Source organism: Pinus tabuliformis, chromosome 8, assembly GCF_031772625.1.
Source record: "Pinus tabuliformis cultivar Carrire ecotype Pingquan chromosome 8, CPIR1, whole genome shotgun sequence".
Lineage (NCBI taxonomy): Eukaryota > Viridiplantae > Streptophyta > Pinopsida > Pinales > Pinaceae > Pinus > Pinus tabuliformis.
In genome coordinates, this window is record NC_142294.1 from 1,957,554,131 (window position 1) to 1,957,578,573 (window position 24,443).

The following is a 24,443-nucleotide window of genomic DNA, read 5'->3' on the forward strand; positions in this document are numbered from 1 at the left end:
AGCTAGCATACCCAAATCATTTTTCTTTTATGTACATCTACTGTTGGGAACAGGATCCTCCAAGGACATTTTTGGGGCTAAAAGCCCATGTTTTGGGTTGAATTTTGTAATAAAGTTGTAAAGTCTCCGCATTTTGTGGTCACAGAGCATGAAGGTGCCATGAGTCATAAAGGGTTTTCCACCCTTAATTTTGTAAAGTAAATTTGGATGTAAAGATATACCCATGGTCTGCAGACCATGGGATTGTATAAAAAGTGCTAAGTAAGCTCTAGAGAGTCATCAATAAGTTCTAAGAAGTATGAAGTCTTGAGGATAAGGAGAGAAGTCTAAGTTTCAGGTCGTAGCATAGGTAGAGGCTCTGCAGCTGAGTGCACAGAGACCTAGGGTAGAAGTCCGTAGTTGAGTGTGCGGACCCTTGCAGCTGTGTGCGCAAGATGGATAGAGTTTGTAATTGTCTGAAGATATCAATAAAGAGAAGCATTTTACAAATTCTGTGTCTTTGTTTCCTGTTAATGCATCTTGTCATATTGTGTATGAATTTCATTTATAATGCTTATATGATGCACGAATGTATGTAATTACGTTGGATAATTGAACACAAGTAAGAATATCTATTTACATGGTGCTAATTGTGATTGTTTAATAAGATAAGTAAGATGCTTAAGATAATTTGGGAATCTACACGATACGCTACCCTAGCAGTGCGAAAGTACCTTAACCACAAGTTAGGGTTGCGCGAAGGCCAATCGTACCCCTTTGCGGAGGTACTGAAGGGCGGAATAAAGGGCTAGACTGACAGGGCCCTAGAACTTAATGACCTGCACAAAAACAGGAATAATAGGAGTAAATTGACATCAGGACAATCTCAGGGTGTGGAAAATTGGTTCCAACATCCCCCCATACTACTTCGAGTGAGACTTCAGTCCGCGCTTTGCGTGCTGATGCTGAAAGGGCCAGTAGTGTAGAGATTTGATTGGCTAACTAACGTTGAACCTAGGTCAGGCCCCACCAAGCCAAAAAATGGTTCCGTTTCCAGGACCGGAATCTGCATAAGAGATGTGTGATGTCATATCACTATAATCCAACTAAGAAAGAGATTATAAACTAGTTGGATAGGAATATCCACAAATTCGTGGCGCAGGAGAACAAAAATCCACAACTGATAAAGGAACAATGACTGGACAAGTACCTATATCTAGAAATCCACGAGATATTTTTTTGTTCCTTTCTGGTTGAGCTATAGGAGTGGATCGCGAAGCTAGCAGATAGTCAAGGAAGGTGGAGACTTGACGTTCCTGTTATTTGCACCCTGGATTTAGTTCAAAGACTGGAAACCTCTAAGGATAAGATCACCCGTGTTGTCGATCATCTACTCGATCGCATCATAGGAGGATTTGTGACTGAATTCTTAGTCAATACCTCAATCAGCTACAGCGAGGAAGAGCGACACTTTTTCAAAGGACCACTAGGTAAGTATTTGAAGTCTTTGAATACCTAGATTAAGATTTTATTATGTGAAAAATGGGTTATGCAGCTACCTTGATGTTCAGAGCTACGAAAAGCGGAAAAACTTATAGGAATGAATGAAGAAAGGGTCCCAAATATAGTCCATTGATTTCACCTCCATTGGGTGATGAAGAGGGAGTAGCACAGGCTTCTCTGTGAAGTGCAATTCAGTTAATAAGACAAGGATCCCCGCGACTGCCACCTCCACCCACACCACCTCCAACTTCACCACCATCACCTATGACTTCACCCATACCACCACCACCTCCACCACGATTCAGCATGACAAATTCAGTAAGGCTTCCTTTGTTTAAAGGCTTGGGAAATGAGGACCCAGACTAGTTCTGGTTTGTCATGAAAGTTGTATGGGAAGCTCAGGGTGTTAAAGATGATAACATGAAGAAAGCGACATTGTTTAGTGCTCTGCAAGATCACGCACTAACCTGGTACATCAAGTACTCTAATGATAACCCAAACGCTGGAGTGGCGAACATCCAAACTGCACTGAATAAAGAATTCAGTAGGCCTAAATCTGAGGCACAATCGATTGTGGGGATCAAGGAAATCACAATGAAATTGGGCAAGACACCGTGGGAATTAGATCAGAGGTTGAAGTGTAAAATCCATGAAGCTAATATGAACTTAATAGATGGACAGCACTGTGAATGGTTCATGATTTCGCTCCTACCACACCTAAAGGTTGTGTTGTCACAATAGAAGATAACAACTCAGGCAGAGGCCTTGGAGATTGCAATGAGACTGCATGAAGCACTGATGCAGGATCTGAATTTGGGGGTTCAGTAGATCCATGGGTAGTTTCAAAACCTTTGTATGGAAATACAAAGCTTAAAGTAGGACAGAACAATTCGGCCAGAGGTGCAAGAAGAGGTATGGTGCATGAAATGTAAGGGTTAGGGGCATGACAAATACCATATCTCAGTCTTTGCGAACTACATTATAGGAGGGGGACCGATTCCTTTGAGGCCAAAAACTCAAGTAAGGCCAAGCGCGGGGCCTGCATTGTGGTGCACTATATGTCAAGTAGCAAGAAAACATATGACGGATAACTGTCATTTGCTGCAGAAGTGTACAAACACCACAACAACTCTTCTGCAACTTCTATAGGTCGATAGGGCATGATGAGAGAAACTATAGAAGTTATGAATTGATGATGGATAGAACACCTGCCTATAGGTTTCAAGCAAAGACATGGCCCCCTGACCAAAGCGCGGTGATGGCATGAACAGGCTTTCAAGGGCACGAACAAGGCCAAGGCGGAGGAGGACCTGGTAGAGGTCGAGGACAGCTAATCTACTACAATTACGGAGGACCTGAACACTATGCCGACAATCGCACTAACCCAATGCATCCATTATGTAAATATTGCACCCTGTTTGATCATGAAGTGGAGAACTGTCCTACGCTGATAACAAGGATACGTGACAAAGGGGTGCTACCCCCTCAACCGACTCAGAACATGTAGATGATGAGGTCTGAATCACGCAAAGAGGATCTGAATGTGAATATAATGCTCTGAAGTGGAGTTGCAATAGGGGATGATAAGGGGAAACAATCTGAAGACAGCGCATGGGTTTGCAAAGCTCCATCGAAGGAGGCGGACTTCAATTTGGAGTGCGCATGCGAAACATTCATGGAAGTGAAGAAGAGATTCATTGAGGCCTCCACATCAGGGAGCAAGGATAAGCTTGATCAGGAAATGGACCCTTCTATGCTTACAACCTTTCTAGAGACCTGCATGAAGTTGTTGTGTGACAGCAAGGCTATGATGGGATTACAGGAGCTTATAAATAGATGCGCCGAAAACACTCCGGGTGAATCGCACACAGTACAAAATATTAGTAAGTTTAACAGAATGATATGACAAGACATGAGACTGACCACACAGATAGGAGAGTATGAAATGGATCAGGTTATTTTGGATCTAGGGTCAGACATGAATGTCCTACCAAAGCAGACTTGGGAATGGATGGGAAGACCCGCACTACAGTGGTCTCCGATTCAGTTAAGGGTGGAAAATCAATAGAAGACCATCCCCATGGGGTGAATATAGATATTGAAGGCACAAGTGCGTTGGCTGACTTTGAGGTAATAGAAATTGTGGATGAAAGTAACCCCTATCCTGTGCTCCTTGGCATTGATTGGGCTACTAATATGAACGAGGTAATCAACCTGAAGAAGAAAAATATGATATTTGAAAAGAAATCGCTCCACATAATAGTACCCCTAGATCTTGCTAAAGGATCGTGCTATACTGAACCAGTTGATTCAAATTGGATCCTTAAACCCTCTTAAAGTTACCCAAACTCTATAAAGAAACGCATGTCAAAGTTCAAAGTCTTGTGGATATTGAGCTTATCAAAAATAACCTCTAAATAATGGTAATTTGCAGCCAGCACGGAGCAACGAGGACCTTCGGTCAAAGAACTTGAATGTTGGCCCGTGGAGACTGTGCATGGCGTAAAAATGGCAGTTGGGAAGCTCAAACCTAGAAATAGATGTTGTTTCTAAATCATGCATCGCTGGGCAAAACCCCTCGAGAAGGAAAAGCCCCAAGTGCTCGGTCACAAGGGGAACCAGAAAACTATGGGAAAGGCGCTAAAACTGACCGGCGGGTCCCACACTCCAAAACCGACGGAATATCGAAGGCATTTTGGGAGGTAAGCAGGTTTTTCAGAGGACTAAGCGATGTCGTATGTTGAATGACACGTGTCCGACGGATGAGAGAGAAAATCTCTCTCATCGCAGGCTAACGATCAAGCAAGTCAACTGCGTGATAAGAGCGATGCCCGTATGATCTAGAGGCCCCAAATCTAACGACGAAGATTGCACCTAATAAGAGACCGGATTTGGAGGGAGAAATAAGCTACAACGCATAAAGATTTGAAGTCCGACGTGGACGATGAGTTGGCAGAGATTCGTGTTTCGCAGGCATTCTTGGAGTAAATGGAAATAACTGTCATTTCAAACGATCAAGTGTTTCTAGTGAACCTGACATTTATCCGTTACGAAATAGGTGGTCGCTTCCCTGTGAGGGGTGATGCAGTGACTGTAATAGCTGAAAGAAGGGATTAAAATGGGCAGAGGTAGGGAACGAGAGAGCTGAAAGTAGAAATGAACAGTCAAGAAGCAAATGGCTTAAAGCCACAGACTGACAGAGATAGAGAAGGGGAGGTCAAAAGAAGAGATGAGAGTGAACAACAAGAAAAAGCTGAATGCACATAGAGTCTTTGGAGTCACTTGGAGGTCAAGTGAAGAGCTAGAGAGCTCAATTGATAGCAGCATAGTGTTGTTGGAGTTTCTTAGAGGTCGAGCGACTCACAGACGCATGCAAAGGCCAAGAGAAAGAGCTTAGAGAAGCCAGAGCAGAGAGTCGCAAGCCATAGCTAGAGCCAAGTTCCAAAGCGAGTGCCAGAAGCGAGAGCTGAGAACTAGAACCAGAGCTCGTGCCAAAGAGCCAGAGCCAAAGTTAGAGCCAAGAGCCAAAGCCAAGAGCCAGAGCTAGAAAACTAAAGAGCTCCAAGAGCCAAGGGATAAGATGGTGTTCTGAGCCCAATGTTCCTGTGCAAAACATTCGAGTTGAGTGTGGAACTTGTAAAAGAACTGTTGCCATAATCCCAGGGAGCCTAGTCAAGTTGACTAGAGCTCAAGGAGACGTAGCCTAAGATATCAGGGTGAACTCCATATTATATTGTTGTCTTATGTGTTTTCTTTTTTACTACTACTTTAACTACTATTATATGCATTTATACATCAGTTTAAGCACATTCCGATATCAACACAAACAACAGATTTTAAAGTAAATAATCAACTGAAAACAAATGCAAGCATACACCCATATTTTCAAACATTTCTTGATTCCGCATTGGTTAATCATTAAGGCTTGGGAAAATTTAAAGCTTTTGAAGTGGGGGAGGTTCTTGTAAGTTAGACAAGAATCCTGAGAGCCCCATTTTTAGATCAGGTGGTATCAAAGCTTAAGATTGATTAACCCCACCTTCAAAGAAGGTTGTATCATAATTCTTGATTGACAGGGCAAAGATTTCTTGTCCAAAAGGTGTTTGGGCAATCACAGATTGATTGTCTGATTGATTGTATGCTCATTTGCAGACTAACTATTGTTTGAGTTTGTAGAGGTGAAGGGAAAGTTATTTGATAGCTCAGTCCAGGAAGGACAAGAAGGAAGAAGGGCTAAAGGCATTCTTCTTATCCCCAAAAGACCTCAAAGCAACCCTCGAAGCACAAGAGGTGTTGCAAAAGTTGCTTGAGTAAGCTCTTTATCAATCTTGTTTCAAGTTCTTTTATTAATTGGCATAATGACAAATTCTATAAGTAAGTCCTCAAATTCTTCTTTCTTCACAAGTTCCTTTGATGGAAACATGAAGCAAGACTTGTCCACAATGATGGATATGGTGAGAGAAATGTACGAGGATGGAAGGAAGTAGCATACTTAGAGAGCAGTTGAATTCTGTGGAGGAAGAGAAGCAGATGCTTTCTGGAAAATTGCAGGAAATGGAGAGGCAACTTCATATTGCAAATATGAACCTGAAAAGGATGCATGAGTTGGAGTCACAACTCTTTGTTGCAAAAGAATCCTTAGCCAAGTATCATCTTGAAGAAGAGGTAAACCATTCCTGTTTGTCTTCAAATTCTTCTAAGAATTCTTATATTGGTTCTTTTGTAAAACATACCAGAGGCATAGGGTCCAAGCTAATGTCCAAGATGGGCTATGAATGAAAAGGATTGGGCAAACATGCACAAGGTATTGTTGAGCCAATAATGGTTGAGGAAAGGCCTAAGTATTTGGGTCTTGGCTATGGACAGTCTTATGGAGAGAGTTCCAAAGCTTCCATGAAGTCCATTGAAACAGTTCCCAAAAGGAGTTTCATTGTAGGTCCTCTACCTCAGAAGTGTGAGGATTGTATTCAGGAGGAATGCAATAGCTCGAAACATCATTCGCATGATGCAGGTGTTCAGAAGCACATACTTGAACTAGAGAGTTGTGGAAACTCTGACAACCTTGAAGAAAGTGATAGTGTTCCAAAGGGAGCTACTTCTTCATTTGTCTCACCTCCTCATGAAGGCAATAAAGGTGAAAGAGGCAGGTATAAATCTGGTTCTAAACACATCCTTTTTTATTTTGTAAAGCATGGAAAAATAATTGCATGTTCCTTTTGTGGTTTGGATAACCATTATGTTTCTGGATGTTGGAAGAAGATGGCCACATACAAGAAACTTTTGAAGGAAAAGAAGCAAGCAGCCAAAGGTCCATAGGACAAGGCAAATCATGTTGTCGAAAGGATGCACATGTCTTGCACTTGTTGCCATAAGTAAGGGAATCTTACTAAAAGGTGTTGGACATGAATCCAACACTGCTTCCACCAAAGTTGAAGGAGAAGGTGGAAAAAGAAAATGGCAAGGATGGAAATAAAGATTCCATGATTGATGTGTTTCGGGATGATTCACATATTGATGTTGATGTGAAAACCAAGGAGGGACCTTTGAAATGGATTGGTAAGAAATGGTTAGAATTCTTATCCAATTAAGATTGCATGTCCTTTGATGCATCTATTTACATTTCATTTTGGAATAAATGCAAGTTGCAGGATCTTACCAAAATGGTAAATAGAAAGACGTTGAGTAGGAAACTCACTTTATTTCTGCAACAATATGCTCATTTCAGCTTTGAAAGTGTTGTGTACTTAAGCAAAAGTTGATAGATGGAATGCATGCATGAGCATGAGATGCATGTAATGTTGGCTTGGAAGAAGTTAACTTGGTCTCCAAAATGGAGATAATGATGAAGTGTTTCATCTTTTGGAAAAGAGTCCTAAAGGTCTTTTTCTACATGCTTGACCTAAAGGGTCATTTGTTTTAAAGGCATGTTTTATTATCTTGTTATCTAGTTAATCGTTTGTATGCAGATATAACACATGGAAGGCTTCACAAGATGTGAAATCTGTTTCTTTGTTGAAGTAGGAGTTAGCCCATGAAATTGTGTCTGTATACCTTCTATTGTTAACAACTGTTGTTGGCAGCTTTTCAAACAAGTACAAATGAAATTTTGTGGAGCAGATGTACTTCACATTTGTTTGAGCCACCTTGGATCAAGGATCAAGGAAAAGAAGTTCAAACTACCTTCTGTAAACTTCACAGCAAAAGTTCTGCATGAAGTCAAGGAGGAAAACAGTTCTTCCCAAGACGACCAACCCATCCAAGAAGGGAAGTGGTTAGAGATTGTGGTTCAAAGGCACTATGCAAAGGTAAGTGTAGGGAGGCTGAAGGAAGAGGGTGTTGTTACTCTCATTGCTGCTCAGATTAGTATATCAGTCTTTTGGTGGACCAAAAGTTCTTTTAGTAGGAAGGCGTGATCCGAATTGGATCATTAAACCCTCTTAAAGTTACCCAAACTCTATAAAGAAACTCATGCAAAAGTTCAAATTCTTGTGGATATCGAGCTTATCAGAAATAACCTCTAAATAATGGTAATTTGCAGCCAACATGGAGCAACAAGGACCTTCATTCAAAGCACTTGACTGTTGGCCCATGGAGACTGTGCATGGTGCAAAAATGGCAGTTGGGAAGCTCAAACCCAGAAATGGAGGCTGTTTCTAAATCACGCATCGCTTGGAAAAACCCCTCGAGAAGGAAAAGTCCTGAGTGCTCGATCACAAGGAGAACCGAAAAACCATGGGAAAAGTGCTGAAACTGACCGATGGGTCCTACGCTCAAAAACTAGAGGAATATCAGAGGCATTTTGGGTGGTAAGTGGGTTTGTCAGAGGACCAAGTGATGCCATATGTTGAATGATGCGTGTCCGGCAGATGAGAGAGAAAATTGCTCTCATCGCAGGTTAACGATCGAGCAAGTCAACCACGCGATAAGAGCGATAATTGTAGGATCTAGAGGCCCTAGATCTAATGGCAGAGATTGCACCCAACGGGAGACCAAATTTGGAGGGAGAAATAAGCTACGACGCATAAATATTTGATGTCCAACATGGACGATGAGTTGGCAGAGATTCGTGTTTCGCAGGCATTCTTGGAGTAAATAAAAATAATGGTAATTTCAATTGATCAAGTGTTTCCGGTGAACCTAACACTTATCTGTTACGGAATAGGTGGCCGCTTCCCTGTGAGGGGTGATGCAGTGACTATAACAACCGAAAGAAGGGATTAAAACGGACAGAGATAGGGAATGAGAGAGCTGAAGGCAGAAACTAATAGTCAGGAAGTAGATGGCTTAAAGCCACATACTGACGGAGATAGAGAAGGGGGGGACAAAAGAAGAGAGTAGAGGGAACAGCGAGAAAAAGTTGAATGCGTAGAGATTCCTTGGAGTCACTCGGAGGTCGAATGAAAAGCCAAAGAGCTCAATTGACAACAACATAGTGTTGTTGGAGTTGCTTGGAGGTTGAGCGACTCACAAAGGCATGCAAAGGCTAAGAGAAAGAGCTTAGAGAAGCCAGAGAGGAGAGCCGTGAGCCATAGCCAGAGCCAAGAGCCAAAGTGAGTGCCAGAAGTGAGAGCTGAGAACCAGAACCAAAGCCTGCACCAAAGAGCCAGAGCCAGAGTCAGAGCCAAGAGCCAGTGCAAAAGCTAGAGCCAGAGACAAGAGCCAGAGCTAGAAAGCCAAAGAGCTCCAAGAGCCAAGGGATAAGATGGTGTTCCTGAGCCCAATTTTCCTTTGTAAAACATTGAATTTGAGTGTGGAACTTGTAAAATAACTATTGCCATAATCCCAGGGAGCCTAGTCAAGTTAACTAGAGCTCAAGGAGACGTAGCCCAAGATATCAACACAAACAATAGATTTTAAAGTAAATAATCAGCTGAAAAAAATGCAAGCATATACCCATATTTTCAAGAATTTCTTAATTCCGCATTGGTTAATCATTAAGGCTTGGGAAAATTTAAATCTTTGGAAGTGGGAGAGGTTCTTGTAAGTTAGACAAGAATCCTGAGAGCCCCATTTTCAAATCACTAGTTCAGGATTATGAGAGCAATGATGATCTGTATTGTATTTATAAGATAACAGCACGAGACCAAGATTAGGTGAATCCAACAATGGATGGACAAATTACATGGGATCGCGAAAGTTCCTACACCTCAATCTCTGATGAAGAATTAAAGCGCTGGCAGAATCAGTTACATGAAATAACCACACTGAGTTGTAACATGATGACCCGGTCGCTACGCTGTGTGTCATCAGAGGTAAGAAATCTGCCCACTTATGATGGCTTGAATGATGTAGATATCTTTTTGGATGCATTCTAGATGGAGGTACCAAAGAAGCAGCACTTCCAAGCTTTAGACTGGGCATTACACGCTACGCCCGCAAGGTGGTGGGGTACGCACAAGGGTAGTTTTGATGATTCACGTGAATGTAGGAGGATTATGAGAATGCACTTTGGGAAGCCAAAGGTACGAATGATAGACAAATATGATGGGCAGGATGATCCATGCATGCACTTGGCCAAATGGGCTCAGGCTTATGGAGCAAAGCCCCAACCAGAATGGGTGCACTTATTTTGTCACACCTTGGGTCTCATCCCAATGAACTGGTACTTAGAAATAGAGCTTCTCTATAGTACAAGTGAATGGGAAATTTTACGCGAGGATTCATAATGACATTCAACTTTGAAGACGGGTTTGACTGTATAGATGAGGTACTAAAAGAAGTAAAAGTAGCAATATTTAGGATACCATGGGATCCCTTGGACCTATTCAACCAGATTGGACTCCTCAGCTAAGTCACGTGCTAGAATTCTATTACATAACTACTGAAGAAGAAGATTAGGATCTAAGAAAAGTTAACATCCCTGAAACAGAAGGTTACCATGAGGCTGAAGGACTTCAAATCGAGAATCCTTATATAACTACGCCACTAAAAACAAAACAGGTAAGTATTAGTACAGAGGCAGAGCCCAAATTCGTGAAGATTGGAGACTACTGGGATGATGCAATGGTGGATAAGGTCACTAAATTGCTCCGCAAATACCAGGATTTATTCCCTACCAAGTTTACGAATCTAAAAGGGATAATCGATGACCTAGGTGTTATGAAGATAACGTTGAAACTCGACACGGAACCGCTTAAGCAAAGACCTTACTGTCTCAATCCGAAGTATAAGGAGAAGCTCCACTTAGAGCTAGATAAGATGCTCGTAGCAAGCATCATTGAGCCCATGGAAGAATCTGATTGGGTAAGCCTAATGATGGTACGGGAAAAGAAGCAAAAGGATGAAATAAGGATATGCGTATATCTTAGGAAGTTGAGTGACGCTTGTGTACATGATCCTTTCTCGACTCCATTCACAGATGAAGTGTTGGACAATGTAGGTGGCCAGGATGTATATTCCTTCACTAATGGTTTCTCTGGGTACCATCAGATCAAAATCATGCCAGAGGATAGTAGCAAGATGACCTTCGCAACTGAGTGGGGGTGTTTTGAGTACACTGTAATTCCTTTCAGATTGAAGAATATGCCTGCAATGTTTTCGCGCATAGTCATTGCGGTGTTCAAGGAATTTATTCATAAGTTCCTGGAAGTGTACTTTCATGACTAGACTATCTTTGGGCTAGTGAAACGCCATCTGGAAAGCTTGTGCCTGATGCTAGATACTTGTCAAAGATACCAGATCACACTCAATCTGAAGAAGTGCCTATTTTGTGTTCCTTTTGGGACCCTGCTGGGTCATGTCATTTGTAGACAAGGATTGTTAGTAGATCTCGTGAAGATCAAAGTGATACTTAACTTAGAAGCACCAAGGAGTGCGAAACAGTTGTGCGCTACCCTAGGACATACAGGATATTACAGAAATTTTATCAAAGGCTATGCCCAAGTCACCACACCTATGGAAAAGTTGTTGAAAAAGGATGTCACATTCTATTGGAACAAGGACTGTAAGAAGAGCTTGGATGTATTGAAAGAAAAGATGGTCACCACACTGATTCTAGTCTTCCCGGATTGGAAGGAGTTTCATGTACATGTCGATGCATCATGTATAGCGCTGGGAGCAGTACTAACATAGGCTAGCAGAGGAGACTTGGACCATCCTATAGCATTTGCAAGAAGAAGGCTATCCAAGGCGGAGAAGAACTATTCCACCACCGAGGGTGAATGGTTAGCCATGGTATATGCACTCCATAAGTTTAGAAACTACTTATTGGGTGGCCATTATGTGAAGTAAGGAAGTGTCACAGGGCTCGCGGCAACGCGAAGGGAGTTGCGCTACCCAAGGAGAAATCACGCAATCCGGTTGGAAAGTGACCGTTAAAGTCACTGTTCATGATTTGACGATATAAATGCGGCCAAATGATGAGCACCAGTATTGCAGAAAGGATGTTGCAACTCCTAGGCTACCATCTTTACTTTATCAACCCGGGGTTTGTACAAACTTGGAGGTGACAATGTTGTATACATAAGTAAAAGTGATGGTTCTGCCTATTGTCACTGTTCAACTGGTGAGAGACCACTAGGGTTCCAAGCTAGACTTCTATGGAGTCAGAATAAGCTTGATTCTTTGATGGAAGAAAGGTAAATCTACTCTAAGAGAGAGTTACTTGACTGCAATAATGGAGAAGGTCGACATGTAATGCTAAATCACACCATTTCCTAATTAACCACTAAGAAACTATGCTTGGCAGAAATGCTAAATCAACATGAAACAAATGCTACTATCTAAGTTATAGAAGTAAGAAGAATCAAACATCACTAATGTGCAAGTAAAGAGATTGAACTAAATTTGTTTTTTCTTTTTTGTCTTTTTATGGAAAATCAAGTATGCAAACTAATTGCTTTTGTGGATGTGGCTGGTGAATTAAGTATTTTTTAGGATGGTTGGAAGGGTTATGAGATGGTTGGATGGTGTGGAGGACCCCTGGGAAGCTTTTGGTGACTTCCTAGAGGTTTTCCATCAATTCGGCCTCAAAACAGGCCATTTTAGGAAAACCTACAAGATCCCCTATAAACCTATAAGATACAGCCGAGAGCAAAATGTGAGGTGTTGGAGGTGATGGAAGGCCTAGGAAAGGTGTGTGATGGGTGGAATAGAGTGGGATAGGGTCTAATATCACTCAGAAGACAATATCCAAGATATTAGATGGTTGGATTCGCTCAATGTGCTTGGAAGAATTTCTATGAAAAATGATGAGAAAATACTGAAGGTGATGGTGAAAACAAGGGATGGATAAGGTGGATGGAGTGGAAGGTGGTTGTTGGCTATGAAGTCTTAGTCTCCTCTTGAATCACCTACTCTACATAAAACATGTATATCTTCCAAAAATATATGCAAACAAGGAACATTTCCATAAACTAGAAAAGCAGAATTAATGAATTAACTGCCTACACTATGCATGAGGAAAGTTGCTAAAAGGGATGAAAGCATGGATGAGATCTACTGCAAAAATAAAGAAGAAATGCATGACAATGGAAATCTACCTTTCAAAACTAACCAAATACTAATTTAAATATAGCAAACTCCAAAGCTCATAAAAGAACTAGAAATCTGTGTTTTTGGGGCTGCTTAAGGGTCCCTTCCTCAATTCAAGATCCGAGATGGAGGAAGTGAGGCCAAGACACTTACTGATAACCTTGTGGTGATCCTTTTTATCCCTACTAACCTACTATTTTAAGTAAGGAAAAAATGGAAGCAAACTAATAAACAATGAATCTAATCTACACTAATTGTAATGGAAATGCATCTAAAAAGCAAATTAACAATGAACTATGAAAGTACACTAAACATACATGTACAAGAAAGAGGAGCCTTGGATGCTAGGGTTGTACCCTAACCCAAGAGCTTCAACCCTCTGAATTAACTCAGTGTTGTTTCAAAACGATACTCATTCTTATTACCAAAACATCAAATTACATCAATAGAACTTTCACAAGTATTGTAGCTCAAAAATATCTTAGAGTTTTAAAATAAAAAACTAAATCCTACTGAGGTCCTAGGCCTCTCTACTTATACAACTAAAGTCCCCAACGAATTCCTTAAAATTAGGGATTCTCAGCTCCCAAACTTGAGATAAACTGGTGCTTTGTCTCTCAATTTCTCAATTGCCTTCTAATACCCATGATTTGGTTGTTTGCACTCTGAGCTGATGTGATGAATGGAGGAATATTTTTAATGGGGGAGTAGTAAATGAGGAGGATTTACCTCCTACAATCCCTCTCCCTTGTTCCATTCGATTTTTGACCTTAGTCTTTGCCAAAATTCCTTGATTTTCTCCTTTAATCCTACATTCAATGCATATTAGTCCACTAAGCATAATACCCAACTCTAACTCACCTCATAAACAAAATATAATAAAAAACATGGAACAAGTTATGAAAAAATTTGGTTTGACTAAGCTAGGAGGTGAATTAAGGCCCATTAATTACCCAATGATGAGGCTAATCACCAAATGGAGTGGGCGAATGGCATTTAAGATAGAATTTATGGGTCAGATCCTTGAAAATCTATCGCCAATCCGGCATTAATGAACCGAATTTGGGGGGAACGGTCAGATTTGAATTCAGAATGCCCTATAAATTATAGGTGGCTATCTAGGGAAAAACACTTGGCATTTCGAGAATTGATTTGTTGAGTTCTCAAGCGCACATGAACCACGAGAAATTCAAAGTTCTGATAGTGAGTTCAGTATTTGAGACATTGTCGAAGGAGACATAAGAGTTCTTGCAGAACATCATGCTGATGCCCACAGAAGCTATAGATACCAAAGCAGAGGAGTTGGTGCTGGAAATTGATATGGAGGCCGAATAATTTTCTCCTAAGGTTTTCGAAGTATTAGCAGAAGTCCCCAAATCACCAAGGATGTTGAGACCAAAGCCCACCCCAACCAAGGAAAGCACGAAGGATAAGAAGGGCAAGCAGTCTACGATACCAGTGTGCACATCACCGAGAAGAAACCCACTAAAGCCCATCGCATAGGAGAAGGGTGAAGCCATCAATATAGAGCCAGAGGAGGAAAAAAATCAAAGACATCCTGATGGATGATGAGGATGTGGGAGTAGATGTGGAGGAATTTGAAGCCCAGGGTGTTGACCCTATCACTTGGTTTCCAGAGTATGTCCCTCCACAAAAGGGAAAGACCAAGGTGCCAAAAGATATCAACGAGAGCAAGGTCCCCTTGCAAACCCCTCTGTTGTGGGATGAAATTGTTTTTGAAGGACTGTGCTTAGGGCAGGCTCCTTTGCTAAAACTTGAAGACTGGGACTTAGCTAACCCTGAGAAGTTCCCACACATGGCAACTGAGTAGCTGATGCGTCGCATTATCGATACAACCACTAGAATGACAGCATCGGAGCCACAGAGGTGGCTCAGAGGAGTAGACAAGATAGTTTTTCTCAACCTACTATGGGTTCCGCATTACAACCGCACCCCAGTTACAGTACTGGTCATCAAGAAGCTACTATGCTTGGTGCATGATGGGTGTCTATGGCTGGAGGAGCCAATACCCATCACTGATAGGTTGATCCACAGGATCACATGATTTCCTTACACATGAGAAAATTTGGCCATGATATTTGGCAGAAAAGGCGGTGAGCAGGCCCTCGCAGAGGCCATGAAAGAGAAGTTTAAGTTGGTAAAGAAGCCACGTGGATATGCCATATTCAGCATCTGTGACCTTTTTGTAAAGGTGGCTATGCATATTCTAGCAGAGAAGGTGATGAGGAAGTGTCGTGCTGATGAGGTGTTGGCGCTTGTCATCACACTAGCAGCCTAGTGTGCCAAAGGAGTTCAATTCAATTGGGCAGACTATCTCTGCGGTGAGTTCCTTGCAAACTGTCGTGAGGCACAAGAGCTTAGAAAGAAATTCCACTATGAATGGCTCTTACTGTCGATTGTGCTAGTAGCATGGGAGCTACCAAAGGACAGCCGATTCCCTTCAGTCGTGCCAGACCTACCAGAAGCAGCATAGTATGCTTCACTATGGGCAACCAAGGATGCGCAGCAAATCAAGGACAACAAGATCTTTTGGATCTTGATGGACATGAACATCCGCATGGCCATCAATCACAAACCGCGGTTGTCACCTACGGTGTTTTCCAACCTGTAGGGCTACGCAGAGTTCAAAGCATATTATCACCATGTGGCCATCAAGGCACGGAAGGACCCTGCAAAGAAATGATATGACTTGCCTTACCTGGTAATGAATGACGCCATTGATGCAGTACTTGTTCGATGGCACGCAGAGTGGCACACTATAGCAGACTTGGCAGTGGGAGAGAGAAATTCCTCCGCACAGAGAAAGAAGGAGGAGGCCAAGATAAAGATGATGTAGCTGGACAAAAAGAGAAAGAAGGAGGTCACTGAAAAGGCCCAGGCAGAGCACGATTCTGCTCAGAAGACAAAGAAGTAAACGCGTGGAATAGAGCAAGGCTCTGACAAAGGTGCAATGTTGCCTTCACCTGAGAGAGAGGAGGAGACAAACGAGTAGATAGAACAGCACGGCGTGGACCCACAAGCAACATCTGCCCACATCAAGCATCCAAGGGAGAAAGAGAAAGGAGGGTCCAAGAAGAAATCCAAGGCTACTAAGACATTACTAGATCCAATCACCCTCACAGAGGGTGATTTGCATGACATCAATGACACGATGTGAGATGTCACTGAAGAGGCCCTACAACAGTTTGAGTAGGAGTAGCAAATAACCTTGGGGACTATCTAGACAGATTTGCAGGAGCTGTAGACCTGCGCATCACAAGCTAGCATGGTGTCTATTGGCCTTGCTATCAGCACTTTAGAAGTTGCCGAGATGCTGCACACAAAGGCCTCCAACACAATAGTGTTGTCTGCTGGAGCACTAACCACGGATAATGAAGCTAACAAACCCACTGTCAACGCCCTCAAGGGAGTAGGGTTGAATTTGGCAGTGCTCCCTAGTGAATCACTCCACCTCTTACGGGATGGAGTGATTGTGGAGCTAAGGGCTCGTGAGCACTGTGCCCTCCAGGTGATTAGTGAGCAACGGATTAACAATGAGAAGGTGGCACTACAATGAGACTCTACCATCGTCATTGTGACCGAGGCAACCAACCAGAATAAGTGTATAATGCAGGTCGTCAAGGAGGCATGCCGAATGGTCCCAAAGTTGGTCACTCATGTGGAAGAACCAGTCGAGGAGCGTGTCCGAAAGATGGCCACAGGGGTGCATGACACTCATACAGAAATGGTGAGGGTTTAGTTAGAGTTGAACCTGCATATTACAGAGTTACAATTGAAGGCATGGCCTTCAACTCTACTAGAAGTAAAGGAGCAGTGAGCGACCGCTGTCACAGAAGTAGTAACGACAGTTGACAGTGCAGTAGCAGACTACACGCAAATTTTTGAGGAGTTGTTCGAGGTCCTAACGAGCTTGCAGGAGGACCCCAATGTACAACAACTAGAAATAGAAGCATGCGAGCTACAGTAGTGCTATGATGAGGTCAAAGACATAGCGTGAACCGTCATGCTCACACAGAGATTGGCAATGCTACAGGAGGCTAACAAACTAAAGGAACAGGTGGATGCAGTGTTGCACAAGGAATCAGTGTTGAAGGCTCGACTAAAGCCCTGGCTGGATGAGGCTTACATAGTCACAACCTCTATTGAAGGAAAGCGTGTGACTTTGCAGCAACTCAACAAAAGCTTCAGGTCGACAGTTCAGGAGCAGTGACCGAGCAGATGGTTGAAGACACAAAGCAGGCGGCCGCACAGTGCACTGTTGAGGTTGCGGTCATAAGGGTCGAGCTGGGAGGTCTTTGCACCAAGATCTTTGTGCCTGTCAAGTGACTCAAGAGTGAGTAACGATGTTTTGTTGGGGGCCTGTTGGGAATAGGATCCCCCAAGGAAATTTTTGGGGCTAAAAGCCCATGTTTTGGGTCAAATTTTGTAATAAATTTGTAAAGTCTCTGCAGTTTGTGGTCATGGAGTGCGAAGGTGTCATGAGTCATAAAGGGTTTTCCACCCTTAATTTTGTAAAGTAAAGTCGGTTGTAAAGATCCACCCATGGTCTGCGGACCATGGGATTATATAAAAAGAGCTAAGTAAGTAAGCTCTAAAGAGTCATCAATAAGTTCTAAGAAGTATGAAGCCTTGAGGATAAGGAGAGAATTCTAAGTTTCGATTCGTAGCGTAGGTAGAGGCTCTACAGCTGAGTGCACAGATACCTAGGGTAGAAGTCTGCAGCTGAGTGCGCAGACCCCTGCAGCTGTGTGTGCAGGGCGAATAGAGTCTTTAATCATCTGAAGATATCAATAAAGAGAAGCATTTTACAAATGTTGTTTCTTTTGTTTCCTGTTAATTCATGTTGTCATATTGTGTATGAATTTCATTTAAAATGCTTATATGATGTGTGAATGTATGTAATTACGTTGGATAATTGAACGCAAGTAAGAATATCTATTTACGCGGTGCTAACTATGATTGTTTAGTAAGATAAATAAGACGCTTAAGATAATCTGGGAATCTTCAAGCTATGTTGCCCTAGAAGTTTGAAAGTACCTTAACTGTAGGTTAGGGTTGCATGAAGGCCAATCATACCCCTTCACGAAGGTACTGAAGGGCGGAATAAAGGGATAGACTAACAGGGCCCTAGAACTTAACAATCCTGCGTGAAAACAAGAATAAGAGGAATAAAATAACATCATGACATCTCAGGGTGCGGAAACTTAGTTCTAGCATCCCCCCATACTACTTCGGGTGAGACTTCGGTCCGCACTACATGGGCTGATACCGAAAGTGCCAGTAGTGTAGGGATTTGTTTGGCTAACTACTGTTGAACCTAGGTCAAGCCCCACCAAGCCAACATCTACCTTATCCTATCACTTATTTCAACATTGACTCAAATTAAATTTTTGAGTCAATGTTATTTCTACCTAGCTATTGATTTACCAAGTTTAAACTATTTGGTAAACCTTCATTCAATATTATATTTAACATAAATTTAAATGATTTTAGTCATGTTTAAATTGTATGACCTGAACAGAATTTTGATCATTGTGGCATTCAAGAACAATTTGCACACAATCCTTATTTGAAAATGGAATAAAAGATCTAACTTATCAAAACCAAATTATGTTACAACATCGGCTCCAATTGGAGACTGCTTCCCCTTGTGGGATGCAAAGAACAAGCAGGTCCAAGTGCCTTCTCCTCGGGCTATGGAGTCTTTACTAAAATAGATACTCACTTGCAAATTTTTCAAAAATGAAATGAACTCTCCGGATATTTACAGATGATGAATGAATGGATGAAAAATTAATATTGAATGTAATGTTTCAAGTATTTCCCATTGACTGGCAATGAGGAATACTCTCCTTCCAAATTTTGTAGGATGAATGTATTGTTCCCTTTGACTTCTGCAATGCTAAATGGACCAAACCAGAGGTTGTCAAATTTTGCATGCTTGCCTTTATCTTCTCTCCTTGTATCCCATCTAAGCACTAGGTCACCTTTCTTGAAATTTCTTTCTCTAGCCTTTCTGTCAAACAGTTCTTTCATATTATTTTGGTATTTCCTTAGCTTGTACTGAATTTCATCTCTCTCTTCATTCAACTCAATAATTTGATTAATCCTTCTTGAGAAATCATATTTTTCTTCATAGGATTCCTGTAGGAATCTCATAACAGGTAAAGGTAAATGAGTAGAAAAAACTACTTCCTTGCCATAAACTAATTGGAAAGGTGTCTGTTAGAGCCTAGATTGACCTCAGGCTGAAGGAAGGCAATCCTAGGATAACCACAAACCAAGCTTAACCTGGTAGCTAGCCCTACCAGGTTGGGAGAGGGCTCTCTCCTTATGAATCTCAGTCAAAATTACTAGATCATGAACAAGATTTTATGCTAGGTATAGTAGCTCTAGGGTTTTTTATTGAATTTGTTGGTTTCTGTACTAGATCAGATGGAGCTAGGAAATTTGGGTCTGGGAAATTAGGTCAAAATATAGGGTGTTCTATGGGGCAAGGTAGGTATAGGCTTTAGCACTAGAAATTAAGTGAGGTGAGATGTCTAAGACTGATGAGGAGCTAAGGAGGGCATGTAAAGATTATGTATCATTCTCAAACAGTAGAAAAACATAGAATACTAAATGGTTTCCCAAGGCAGAGCACTGTAAACAATGAATTCTACCTATCTATCTTGATATCATTCAGTTATAAGTAGTGAAATAGATTGTGACATACATAAACCTTGTGCAAAACATCTAACAAAACCAAACATAGTAAGAGCTCATGTTGATCCCTGGTGACAAGCTACGAAGACTGGAACTAACATTTGCTTTATTGGGGATGGCATCTCCTTGGAGGTGTCAAGAACACCATAGACCAAGTGCCTCATCCATTGGGAAATATGGTCAAACAACTACAAACCCAAAACAACTCATACCAATCCAAAATCATATACATACTGCAACCTATAAATTTGGAAACTAAAACAAATGTCGATAACTGAAATGTTGCCTTGGGCAGCTTATTTATTTACAAATCTACCCTACTCTGATGCAAAATTGATAGATCAAGTAATGTTGTAATGCCAAACCAACCAATCAAGTAATTGTGACAAGGATGTTGTTTGGAAGTGCTCGAACCAGGACACAATTGGAAATGTTGACAACCATAAATCCACAAAATGAGTGTGGCTGTGTAAAAGGAAATCTTGCTTGTTATTCAAACTGAATTTTTTTTCCATATATGTCGCAATAGGATCAAAGAAACCAGACTCTGCTTTCTACCCCAACTCCTCAATACATTCTTTCAGCTGCAAATTATTAATGCAAACATCCAACAGCAACCTTACCTTTCCTTCCTTCTACTAGAAAAGGTCCCCAAAGAATGGGACTTGACAATCTAGATCCTGGGATTGTATTTGGGTCTCCAATTCAGTTAGATATTCTTCAATTTTTATGGCAAACTCTTGCAAAAAATTGAGCTTAACTTCATGGCTACATTGACAAGACTTCAAATAAGAAGAAAGAGATGAAGCAAAATTTTCATCTACCTCATCATCCGTGCACATATCTTCCCATTCTCTAAAGCCTATGTGCACATAAGCTTGAATTAAGGCATAATCGTTTTTTTCAATAATATCATACCTAAGTGCAACATCCCTCGTAACCTTGGAAAAGAAGGCTATAGGATGGTCATCACCATTTGTGTTATTCTGTAAAAATACAGCAGCTAAGGTTGTCTTAGATGCAAAATAAAATATGCTAAAAGGTGAAGAATAATTAGGGCTCGCTAATGCAGGGCCTCAGATATAGCCTTTTTTATCTGATCAAAAGCATATCTAGCAGATTCTGTCCATTTCACTTCATTTTTTTCTTTAGCATATCAGTTATATCCTTAACTATCTCTGCATAATTAGGGATGAACCTTCTAAGATGATTAATCTTTCCAAGGAAGGTTTGTATCTCTTTCTTATTACTTGGTAGAGATAGGGTCTGAATAGTTGAAAATCTCTTTGGGTCAATTATAACTACCTACTTGGAGATTATATGCCCTAGTAATTTCACTTCCTTTACAACAAATAAAGGTTTCTTCGGATTTGTTGGCTTGTTGGAGCCTGACCCAGGTTCAGAGATGATTTAGCTAAGCAAATCTTGGTACTACTGGCCCTTTCAGCAACAGTCCGTGGAGCATGGACTGAGGTCTCAACTGAAGTAGTATGGGAGGGTGCTAGAACCAGGTTTCTTCACCCTAGAGATGTCTGATGATTTCAAGTGGTCTGAGGTTCGGTCTTGCATGCATGTCTCTACGTGTGCTTACCCGTACCTCGCAGCCCAAGATGTTGTCTTCATGTAGCCCTACCTAGGGCTCGAACAATGTTATTACCCAAGTCCCTCCTCACAGCCAATATTAGGTGATTAACTGAACTTATTTATACACTTTAAGTTATTTTTAACAATATTCATAATTCATGTAAGTGCGCGCAGTAAATAAACAGTATGATTGCAAGTAATATCAAACATGTAATAAATCAAAACAAATACACAAGATTCAAATGAAAGTTCTCTTTATTATTTTCTTCCTTCTGTTATAGACTCGACACTATCTTGCGCACTCAGCTATAGGGGTATGTGCACTTAGCTGTGGACTCTACTAGGCCTTTACGCACTCAGCTGCAGGGCCTCTTCCTACTACTACAATCCAAGAGACTTAGAATATTGCTCTACACTTCACTATCATATAGACTCCATCCGTTCATTTTCTTACTTAGTTACTTTAAAAATTAGAGCTTCACTCTATTTATACAATCCCATGGTCCGCAGACCATGGATAGGCCAACACTACATTCAAAACTTAGGGTGGACAACCCTATGACTCTAACATACAATTCATGCTCTGCGCTCGCAATTCATGAAGTTTTTACAATAAGAACAACTTAAAACTTGGGCTTTAAGCCCCAAAACATGTTGTGGGGGGATTCCATGCCCAACAAGCCCCCAACAAAAACATCATGACTTGCCCTTGAGTCACTCTGTCAGCACGGAAATCTTGACCCGGAGTCCCTCCAGCTGGTGCTGAACGGTCTAGATATCTGCAGCGCACTGAGCTGCTACTTACTAAACCTGCTGCATTCTCTCTTCTGAGACCTTTGTAACTAAAATGTTCCCATGTAGCCGTATTGATATGTATTTATAGTCCTGCATCCTTGTCTAGCTCTCTGAAGTGCGAAGACTATACTGTTGTCGACTTGTCAGATGGCTAGCCCACTTGTGTAAGGCTTCAAGCGGCTGCCGTTCACTTTGCCTGGGAAGGGTTCTCCATTTAATTTGACGAGCTGGACCGCGCCTCTATCTGTGACTTCCTTAACCACGTATGGTCCTAGCCAATGCATTTTTAATTTTCCTGGAAATTTTTCAAACTTACTATCATATAGTAGTACTAAGTCATTTACTTTGAATGTGTGCAACTTAATATGGCGATCATGCCAAGATTTTTCATGTTGTTTCTGAACCTACTGATGAAAACCTACCAAGAACCATTCCTCCTCAAGTTCTTCCAATTGCGCGAGTCTTTCCTCTAGAGCTTCGTGGTCCGACATCCCTGTGAGTGCTACTATTCACAGACTAGGTACGATATATTCCATTGGCATGAAAGCTTCCACACCATAGACTAACTGGAAAGGGGTTTGTCCCGTCAGTTTTTTGCACGTTGTTCTGTAAGCCCATAGTACTGCAAGTACGCGCAGGTCCCAATCACTTCACAATGCATTGCACACTTTTTTCAGCGCGGTTTCAAGTATTTTGTTGAATGTCTCTACTGTCCCATTCACTTGTGGGTGATACGGTTTACTTTTCTGATGATACACTTGGAATTCTTTTGTGAGCACATTGATGGTTTCATTTAAGAAATTCATTCTGCGATCACTCATTAAGATATTCGGACAACCAAATCAGGTTAACACGTTTTCGAACAAAAATTTCGCAGTCGTAGCAGCCGTGTAGTCTTTGACCGGTTGCGCTTCTGTCCATCATGTCAGGTACTCTGTTGCAGTGATGATGTAGCGCGCGCCCATCTTTCCCTAAGGTTTGATCTGTCCCACAAAGTCGATTGCCCATTTTTTGAACGGCTGCAGTGTCATTTGTGGATTTAATAGCATTTCATCCCTTCATGATGGTTTTCTCGTCCTTTGACATATATCACAGGCCTTACCATGCGCTTTCGAATCCTAGTGGAGGGTTGGCCACCATAACCTTGTGCAAAGAATCTTCTATATGGTCACGCATCCTGCATAGTGTCCTCCTACAACACCCCCATGTGCTTCCACGAGGATTTGACTCCGTTCAAATTCAAGTACTTATCTTCGCAATATCTCATCATTTCACATTTTGTATAGGTGCCCCGCGATGACAGAAAAATCTGCCACGCGCACCACCAATTCCTTCTTCTGTTGGATGGAGTATTCCTTCGATGCAGTCCCTGTCATCAAAAAATGGATTATATCGTCGAAGTGCCCATCCGCGATGCGCACCACAAAGAACTGCATCAAGTAGTCGCTCCTCCAAATTAGTGGGTTCCTCACCTGTGTCAATGCGCAATAAATGATCTAGTCCTGCGTTCAGGTGTCTCGACTTGACTACAACCTCAAAATTATATTCCTGTAACAATAACAGCCCCCTGCATATGAGCCCCCCCCCCCCCCAACACAGGCTTATTGACTAAGTATTTGAGCGTGGAATGCTCGCTATACATCTTGAAATGTCCTCCTAACGAATAATGTCGGTATTCTGGAGCGCATACACGATGGCCAACCCCGTGCGCTCAATGGTGGAATATTTCTTCTTGGCTTTAGACAATATTTGACTTGCAAATGCAATAGGGTGATCCACACCCTCCTCACACTCCTGCTCCCAGCATAATACACGACACATCAACATGTACATGAAACTCCACATCCCATTTTGGGAAGACCAGGATTGGAGCAGAGGCCAATTTTCCCTTCAGGACATCCAAACTCTTCATGCAATCGTCATTCTAGTAAAAAGTAACATCCTTTTTAAATATCTTTTCCATCGGCATTGTTATTTGGGCATAGCTTTTGATGAACTTCCTATAGTACCCTGTATGTCCCAAAGTAGCGCGCAGATGTTTAACACTTCGTGGTGCTTCCAAATTTAGAATAACGGCAATATTCACAAGGTCGACCATTAGCCCTTGTTTGCAAACCACATGTCCCAATAGGTTCCCAAAGGGGACCAAAAATGTGCACTTTTTAAGGTTCAACGCAATCTGGTGTCTTCGGCAAGTATCCAGCATCAAGCGTAAGCTTGCTACATTGTGCTTAACCAACCCAAAGACCATCCAGTCATCTAGATAGACCTCTAGGAACTTGTGGATGTATTCTTTGAATGTAGCAACAATGATGCACGAAAAAATTGCTGGCGCGTTCTTCAGTCCAAACGACATGATGGTGTATTGAAAGCATCCCCATTCT